Here is a 10,045-nt window from a genome sequence, read left to right as displayed (position 1 = left end):
TGGAGAAAATATTACTGATGAAGACATGTTAGAAAAAACTTTTATTACTTTCCATCCGACTAATGTGCTCTAGCAGTAACAATATAGGGAAAAGAAATTTACTAAAATTTTCAAACTTATATCATGTCTTCTTGTCGTTGAACAAAATAACGAGCTTTTGATGAGAAATCATCAAACCCGTCTAACTAGTTCGACCCCATTACCTAAAGTGAATGTAAACACATCTCGTGGTCGAGGGCAAGGCCACAGGAATGGTCGTGGGCATGGTCGCGGTTGTGGTCAAAATAATTACTGGCATTGACGTGAGGTAACAAACCCCCATAAGAGGGATGACCCCTAGAAGTGGGCAAATGATCAGAATCAGCGATCTAGACACTATAACACTAAATGTTACAGATGCAGAAGAAAAGGTCATTGGTCGCATACTTGTTGTATGCCTAGACACTTGGTAGATTTATTTCAAGCATCCATAAAAGAAAAGGAAAAAAGTAAAAAAAATTGAAACAAATTTTGCTAATAATATTGTTCCAATGGACCTTGATACTGAATAGTCAAACTCTGTGTATCTTGATATTACTGATTTCCTTGTAAATCCAGATGAAAATAATGATGTAATATTTTAGGACATATATATAGTAAGTAATACTGTATATTGATAAATTGTTGCTATCATTATAGTAATGAGTTTTAAAATACTTGTTGTAGTGAAAATTGTCTTAAAGCTTTGAACGAGCCTAAGATGTCTATGAAAGAAGTTTGTTTAACTGATAGTGCTACAATACACACAATTCTCTGAAATAGAAAATATTTCCATTATTTGAAAATATCATCAACGTATGTTAATATAATATCTAGGTCTACAAATTTGATTGAAGGTTTTGGAAGAGCTAATATAAAGTTACCCAATGGTACTTTATTACAAATCGATGAAACTTTATATTCTAACAGATCCAGAAGAAATATGTTAAATTTTAAAGATTTAAGACTCAATGGATATCATATTGAAACCATAAATGAAGGCAGTAAAGAATTTCTTTACATTACTTCCATTGTTTCTGGGAAGAAACAAATTTTAGAAAAGCTGCCAACCTTATCTTCTGGACTATATTATACAAAGATTAATGTGGTTGAATCATATAATATCTTGCACCAGAAGTGCAATGACCCAAAGTTATTTACACTTTGGCATGATCGTCTTGGACATCCTGGAGATGTAATGATGCGAAGAATCATTGAGAACTCATATGGTCATCGACTAAAGAATTAGAAGATTCTTTTGTCTAGAGATTTCATGTGTATTGCTTGCTCTCAAGGGAAATTAATTGTCAAACCATTTGTTTCGAAAGTAAATTTTGAGTCACCTTATTTCTTACAAAGAATTCATGGTGATATATGCGGACCAATACATCCACCATCTGAACCATTTAGATATTTTATGGTTTTAATTGATGCATCTACTAAATGGTTACATGTTTCTCTGCTTTCTACTCGAAATGTTGCTTTTGCTAGACTTCTTTCTCAACTGATTAGATTTCAAACTCATTTTCCTGATTATCCAATTAAATCGATTCGTATAGGTAATGCTCGTGAGTTTACATCCCAAACTTTTGATAACTATAGCACGTCACTTGGAATAGATGTTGAACATCCCGTTGCACATACCCATACACAAATGGTTTTGACTCATTGCTAGAACTATGGTTATGAGAACCAAATTGCCTTTATCTGTTTGGGTACATGCTATTCTTCATGTTGCATGTTTTAGTTTGTATAAGACCAACTGCTTACAATAATTTTTCACCCATGCAATTAGATTCTAGGCAACAACCTAATATTCCTTATTTAAGAATTTTTGGTTGCACAGTATATGTTCCTATTAGCCCTCCTCAAAGAACTAAAATGGGTCCTCAACGTAAGCTTGGTATCTATGTTGCTTTTGATTCTCATTCTATTATTAGATATCTTGAACCTTTAACAGGCGATTTGTTTAAAGCACGATTTCAATATTGTCATTTTGATGAAACGGTATTCCCTACATTAGGGGAAGCAAAATTAGTGCCGGAAGCACAACATAAAATCACATGGAATGCCATGAATTTATCTCATTTAGATTCTCGTACAACTCAATGTGAACTTGAAGTTCAAAAGATTATACATTTGTAAGGGATTGCAAATCAGTTACCTGATTCTTTTCCAGATACCAAGGCAATACTAAAATCTCATATAGCTGCTACAAATATTCCATCACATATTGATGTCCTTGAAGGACAACAGCCAGCTAATAAATCAAAGTCGCAAGTTAAACGTGGAAGACCCATTGGTGCAAAAGATAAGACTCCTAGAAGGAGAAAATTGAAATTTGTAAACACTCCAGAAGAGGTTATAGAGGTAAGTAATCCAATCGACATTCACAAACCCATTTCTCCAGAAAATTAAATCCCTATTATAGAATCTCTTGAAGAGAAATATCCTCCTGAAGAGGAATCTCCTGAAGAGAAAACTCCTGAAGAGACATCCATTGAAAAGGGACAGGTACTTGAAACTAATAATGAGATTTCAATACATTACACAGGAGAAATGTGGGATAAAAATAAAGTTGTTGTGAATAACACATTTGTATATGCAATAGCTACTAACATTACTAGAAGTAATGAGGATCTTGAACCTAAATTTGTGGATGAATGTCGATATAGAAGTGATTGGCCAAAATGGAAAGAGGCTATCACATAAAAAATAAACTCTCTTTTAAAAAGAGAAGTTTTTGGACCTATGGTCCAGACACCGGAAGATGTCCAACCCGTTGGATACAAATGGGTACTTGTGCGCAAGAAAAATGAAAATAATGAAATTACTCGATATAAAGCAAGGCTTGTGGCGCAAGATTTCTTGCAAAAACCCAGAATTGATTATGAGGAGACATATTCTCCTATAATGGATGGAATCACTTTTAGATTCCTAATTGGGCTAGCAGTCGCTGAATGACTGAGCATGCGTCTTATGGACGTAGTAACAACATACCTATATGGATTGTTGGATAGTGAAATTTATATGAAAATCTTTGAAGGATTTGAATTGCCTGAAGCAAAACCTAGTAATTTATATTCAGTCAAATTCCAACGTTCCTTATATGGATTAAAGCAATATGAACGCATGTGGTACAATCGATTAAGTAAGTACCTAGTGAAAGAAGGATTCATAAACAATCCAATTTGCCCATGCATTTTTATTAAAAGATCAGAATTTGGATTTACTATAATTGTTGTTTATGTTGATGATTTGAATTTAGTTAGGACTCCTAAAGAGCTCACTAAAGCTTCTAATTATTTAATGGCAGAATTTGAGATGAAAGATTTAGGAAAGACAAAATATTGTCTTGGCCTACAGATTGAACATTTAAATGGCGGAATTCTTGTTCATCAATCTAAATATACTGAAAAAGTATTAAGGCAATTCTATATGGATAAAGTTCATCCTCTGGGATCTCCAATGATGGTGCGATCACTTGATATTAAGAAAGTTCCATTTTGACCTCGTGATGAGGGGGAAGAATTTCTTGGTCCTAAAGTACCATATTTAAGTGCTATTGGTTCTTTGATGTATCTGGAAAATTGTACAAGACCTGACATTGCATTTTCTGTGAATCTACTAGCAAGATATAGCTCTACTCCTACTCGGTGACACTGGAATGGAATTAAATACATTCTACGTTATTTGAGAGGTAAATATAATTTGAGTCTATTTTACTCGTTTGATTCTAAATCTCAACTAGTAGGATATGAAGATGCTGGATATCTATCTGATCCTCACAATGCTAAATCTCAAATTGGATATGTATTTTTTTATGGAAAAACTGCTATATCTTGGAAATCAGTGAAGCAGACGATTATAACAACATCCTCTAATCATTTTGAAATACTAACTATTCATGAAGCTAGTAGAGAATGTGTGTTGTAATTGGTGTGATCCCAAGAGGGGGGGGGGGGGGGGGGGTGAATTAGACACTTAAAAATTTTCGGGTAATTTAAAACACTTCTTTGATTCACCACAGTTCATATACTATTCAACATATATACGTGCATGTAAAATGAGTTTAACAATAAAAGCAAACATACACGTGTGCAGTATCTTATTTAAATCAAATGTGTGCATGCGAATAATTTTGACATTAAATGAACATTCATACACATGTTGAAATTAAAGTGCAGGAATTTAAATAAGATAGAGAGAGCGACACCAGATATGTTATCAAGGTTCGGCCAAACCAGCCTACATCCCCGCCTTGGGCATACCTCTCAAGGATTCCACTAAACATGCTCACTTAACCGGGCGGAACAAAAGCCATTTACATCCTCTCCTTACGAGGCGAGGAAAACCCCAGCTCAATTACTAGGCTGAGCAGAACAAGTCTCACTTACGGGACTGAGACTCCCTAGTTCAATTCTAGGCTGAACCGAACCGGTCTCATTTACGGGGCTGAGACTCCCCAGTTCAATTAACGGGTTGAACCCAACCGTTACATAAAAACCATTTTTGTACATGAAAAATGCTTTTGAAATACAAGAAGAGATGTACACGTTTAAGCTCAAATAAATGCACTCTAATATGATATGCAATAATGCTCAGTAGAGTAAGGGTGCTAATCTAAATAATCAGTGCACAAATAGAACGTGTGAAAATATGAGTATTATGTTCTCCTATAAATATTTTGCAAATAAATAATATTTGGAGAAACTAGGAATTTTAAGCTCAAAACAATTTGTGCAATAAATAATTTTTCTCCCAAAAAATATTTATCAAAGAAATGACTGGGAGAAGCCCTAAGCAATATTCTCAAAGATTTTTTTCAAAGATTTGATACCTAGTGAGAATATGTGCAAATAAAAATCCCTAAATAAAATACTCTCCTCAAAGATGATTTTGAAATAAATGCATGAAAGAGAGTAAGAGAGATTTATATAAAATATTTTGCCCCAAAAGAATGATTTAAACAAGAAAAAGCATTTTGGGGGAACTTTGATTAACAAAGGGTTTAGAGAGAATTTGGGTTAATCAAATGTTAGAAAAGGTGTATTCCCAAGAGGGCGGGTGAATTGGAAATTAAAACTTTTTCTCCTAGGTTAGTTTATCTAACAACAGTATATACACAACCTAGGGTCAGTCTATGCAATTTCCAAATATGCCGATAAATATAATATATGGAAATTCAAATCAAGCGCATCATTCACTTAATAACATACATGTGCGGTAAATGTAAAGTGCGGAAATGTAAACAAACACACGATATGTTATCGAGGTTCGGCCAACTGTGCCTACGTCCCCGCCTTTAGCTCGCAAGATAAAGGATTCCACTAAAGGCTCACTTAAGGGTGGAGCGACACCGTTTACAACCAGGTCAAATTAACATAGGGCTGACCTCAACCTACACCAGGTCAATTAGCAGGGCTGACCTCAACCTACATGCCTTAACAGGACGACGTACCTAACTTTCCTAACCGGGTCTAAGCCAATCCGGGACTATTCTAGGGCTAGTCTCCCTCTTTAGGCCCGTGCCTGGAAATACAACCAAAGTGTATTACAATCAAATGGTACAGTGATTGTGCTTTCGTGTAAAGCAGATATGTACCCAAATGCGTGCAATAACATATACCACAATATGATTCAATATGTAAGCTCAATGTGGTCTAAATGGTTCGACTCTCAAAGGTATTTTCTATCAGTGTGATGCGTACATGAGAGTGACAAACAAGCAGTCTTTGTATCACAAGATATGTTCAATAAATAAGTTCACACAAAGATGTCTAATCTCAAGTATTTCAATCAGCAGGATATTTCAAGCATGTGAGTATCAAATGAAATATGAGCTCGGTTTGCAAAAGATGTGTAATCTTTGTCTTCAGCAAATAATATATAAATGAAAGAATATTGCAACAAAAACCACTATCTCATAAACAAATATCTCTTCAAATATATTTATCAATACAAAGCACACTAGATATTTGAAAATGATTTTGAAAAGATTTTGCAAACAAAATACCATAAGATCTTCTCAGGATATTGCAATGAAGGTGCAAGCTTAGAAGATCTAACAAGGTCTTCTTGGGATAGACTTATCAACAAAGTCCCCTAAGAATCCTTAGGTTTTGCTCTCTAATAAAATCGTGCCAAGAAAACAAAATAAGGAGAGCAAACCTATTCAAGCACACTCAATCCACTTACAAATGATGTAGGCAATGATAGAAGGCAAGCTTGAGTGAATGAGGCCCAAAAATGAGTAGAATAGGGTTTTTATTTTTCAGAGAATTCTTCCCTAATCAAAGTGGCTAATCTCTGTTCATTTTCTCAAATGAACTCATATATATAGACATGGGAGAAAATATGACCGTTGGGGACCTATTGGGTATTATTAAGAAAGTTTAATGATGTTTAAAGCATTTTAACCCTGTTTAAAAAATATTAACTGCGGTAAAAAAAATCAAGGCAACCCGAGAGGTCTGGTTGACCAGAAATGTCTCGGTTGACCAGGACTCAAGTGGTACGGTTGACCAGGGGTATATTGAACTGAGTGGTCGGTCGATCGGGGCAAGGTGATTTTCCAAATTTTTGAGGTTTGGTCGACCAGACCGTTGGGAATTCTCCCGAGGACCCTTTGGTCGACCAGGTCGTTGGAGTACAAAAGTGGTCGGTCGATCGGGAGGTCAAAATGTTGACTCCCAAGTTGTTCGGTCGACCAGGGTCAAATGAACTACAGGGTCTCGGTCGACCAGGACCTTGGTCAATGGTTGACCAACTTATGGTTTGGTCGACCAGGCGAAAAATGAATTGATTTGGCCGGTCGACCGAAAGTGCACCAAGTGTGCATTTCGGTCTCATCTTGACACAATCAAGCCCTATTTAAGTGCCTAACAAACATATGTGTACATGTGTGTGTCTTAAGGTACTTGGGTCCAAAATAGAGACATCGAAAAAGTCCGATGTCGGTCGACCTTTGGTTGACCGAAGGGTACACCCTAAGGTCTTTCTAAAGTCCTTTCTTATTCATGGTTTGTTTGAGCTTACGTAGTAAATCATACATGTGATGTGTGTGAGCTTATTACAAAACAAGTACCTACTTACTATTACAGACCAATTAAATATATTACAATATGGAATAAAACTTTGGTCTTCGGGCTTTACTTGACTTTGTGCACATCTTTATTTTAACATTCTTGATTCCTGCACAAAAACTCAAACACTCATTAGATACAATGAGTATTTGTCATAATCAAAACTGGGCGTAACCAATAAGGTCAACATCAAAGTTGCTAATTAAAGCAAATGAGGGGGTATTTATAAATTTTCTCAAAATTATGACCGTTAGGGACACAGAGGTCATTTTAGAAAAAGATTAATGATGTTTAATTAAAAATAACCTTGGTAAAAATAAATTAACCCGCGCGATTCGGATGCCCGACCCAAGGTTCAGTCACCCTAACAGACTTAGCTAAAAAAGGTATTTTAAAGAGTTTGGTCACTCGAGTCTAGGTTTAGTTGGTTAAACCAAAGTCAGAAACATTTGCGCGTGGTTCGGGTGCCCGATGCAAAGTTTGGTTAACCGAACTTATAAGTTTGGTCGCCCGAGGCCATTTTGATCATGTAGTTGAGGTGCCGGGGTTGGTGAAAAGGTGTCAGGTCAGGGATTCGGTCGCCCGAGGAATGTGCGTTCATATTTGGTTCGGTCGCCTGAAACCAGGTCCACCGCTGACTTCCCAGCTGTTCGGGCGCCCGAGGTGTTTTGAACACCACAGGTTTGGTCGCCCAACCTCTCATAAATTCCCTTTTAAGTTCATTTTCACCCTAATTAATTCCCATGATTTGTTAAGTGAATTTGGGGACTTTGTGCACACTGTGTGGGAACTTAGGGTCTATCTAAGGCCAAAAGCCTGGCGTCGATCGACTGAAGGATCCCTAAGGTCATTCTACGGTCATCTAAGCATTCAAAACATATCATGCAAGATGTATGCATTATTACAGGCCAAATATAAAAAATAAATGCATATACAATTTAAACACAAATGTTTTCGTTTTTTACTTTTCAGTCTTCATGGGATTCGCTAGAAGTGTGTGAGCTTTATGTCTCTGCTGGCTTCCATTTTGCGGTATCATATGTTCGTGTTGAAATGACAACTTGTTCAAACACTAAACACACACATAAGATACTAGTGGTTTGTCAGCATCAAAACTGAGATCGGACTCAAAAAGGCAACAATGTGTGTGGCTCAGATCAATGATTTCTCATATCCAAGAAAATTGTAGCCTTCAATCAATCAAGGATATTCCAACAGTTTTGTATGAAGACAACGCCACATGTATAGCTCAACTGAGAGGAGGATACATAAAGGGTGATAGGACCAAGCATATCTCTCCAAAATTTTCTATACGCATAAACTCCAGAAGAATGGTGATATAGATGTACAACAGATCTGATCAAGTGATAATTTAGCAGATTTATTCACCAAGACTTTGCCAACTACAACATTCAAGAGACTCGTTCATCTTATCGAAATGAGACATCTTAAAGATCTTAGTTAGATAAGTTAATATATGGGTGACATCCAAAGGGGAGTATTGTGAAATGAATGGTGGATGTCACCATCCCCATAAATGTCTTCAACACACCTGCCCCATCCTCGATCTCCCTCATGTTTCCCATGTGAATCCATTATTATTATCAGAAAAACCCACTTGCCCTCTCAATTATAAAAGAATAATTAAATATATTACTTGCTCCTCCCACGGCTATATAAAGGGAATCAGCTGATTGAAATAGGGGGAGGAGAAACTAAGAGTGTAGAATGCGAAATACAGAGTGGAGAATACTGAGCGTAGAACGCAGAAAGAAAAGAACATGTAGAAAATAGAGAAGAAAGAAGTAGGAGAGAAAAGAGTGTTAGCTTTGATGTATTCCCAAGAGGGGGGGGGGTGAATTGGAATTTAAAACTTCTTCCTAGGTTTGACCTAAATAGCAATAGTACATTCACAACCTAGGGCCTGTCTAATGATTCACCAACTGTGCAAATAATGATAAGTAGAAATTAAGTCATGCGCAACATTCACAATATAACATACATGTGCGATAAATATAAAGTGCAGAAATATAAATAGAAACATGATATGTTATCGGGGTTCAGCCAATTGTGCTAAGGTCAACAAAGAGAAAGTGAGACATTTTGTAAGATAAGAAGGTGAAATATTTGTACAAAAGTCAGGTATATGTTGTAATTCTTCTTAACATAGTGGATTTCTGATCCTATCCGCCTATCGAGTAGGTATAAACCGAACTACATAAATCCGGTCTCACTTCTTATTTATTTTTCTACTTCTCTTCATTACTTTCTGCTTATCCCTGTTTATTTATTATTAATTCCTATATTATTTAATAATATGTATGAAATTATACATGAGAGGAGAACATAATAATAACATTTTTTTTATAATTATTTTGAAAATGAAAAATAAAAAACTATTCTATACAATTAAACAACTTTATTATTTTTTATATTTCTAATATAAACCTTGAAAATGTTATGAATTATAGGAGGATGTCTCCCATGTCAACTATGAACCTGCCCCATATATCTGCACTAATTCATGTCTTATGTGAACCTGCATCATATGTTTGTACTAATAAAGTGTATGTTGCCCCATCTTCCACCCCTTAGATTTTTTCCCAAGTAAATGTTTAGTTATCCATATTGCCCTATAAAAGGGCACCCTCCCCTTCTCATTTGAGACACACATTTTATGCTTCCATATAAGTAGGCATATAGTGAGGATAAGAGAAGAGGAGAGATAAAGTGAAGAAGGGATAAAGAGAAGATAGAGACATCTTGTATAAGGCCGGTTCCATATCATATAGTAATTCCTCCAATGATAGTGAAGTTTTGATCCCATTTGCTTATGGAGTAGGCATAGCCGAACCACGTAAAATTTCTGTCTTGTATCTAGTTATTTTCTACATCTTTTATAACACGTTATCAACATGAGATTCTAACCAACTGACATATTT

The sequence above is a fragment of the Malania oleifera genome, chromosome 3, assembly GCF_029873635.1.
Source record: "Malania oleifera isolate guangnan ecotype guangnan chromosome 3, ASM2987363v1, whole genome shotgun sequence".
Taxonomy (NCBI): Eukaryota; Viridiplantae; Streptophyta; class Magnoliopsida; order Santalales; family Ximeniaceae; genus Malania; species Malania oleifera.
The sequence above is the reverse complement of the archived record's forward strand: the minus strand, read 5'-3'. Positions refer to the sequence as shown.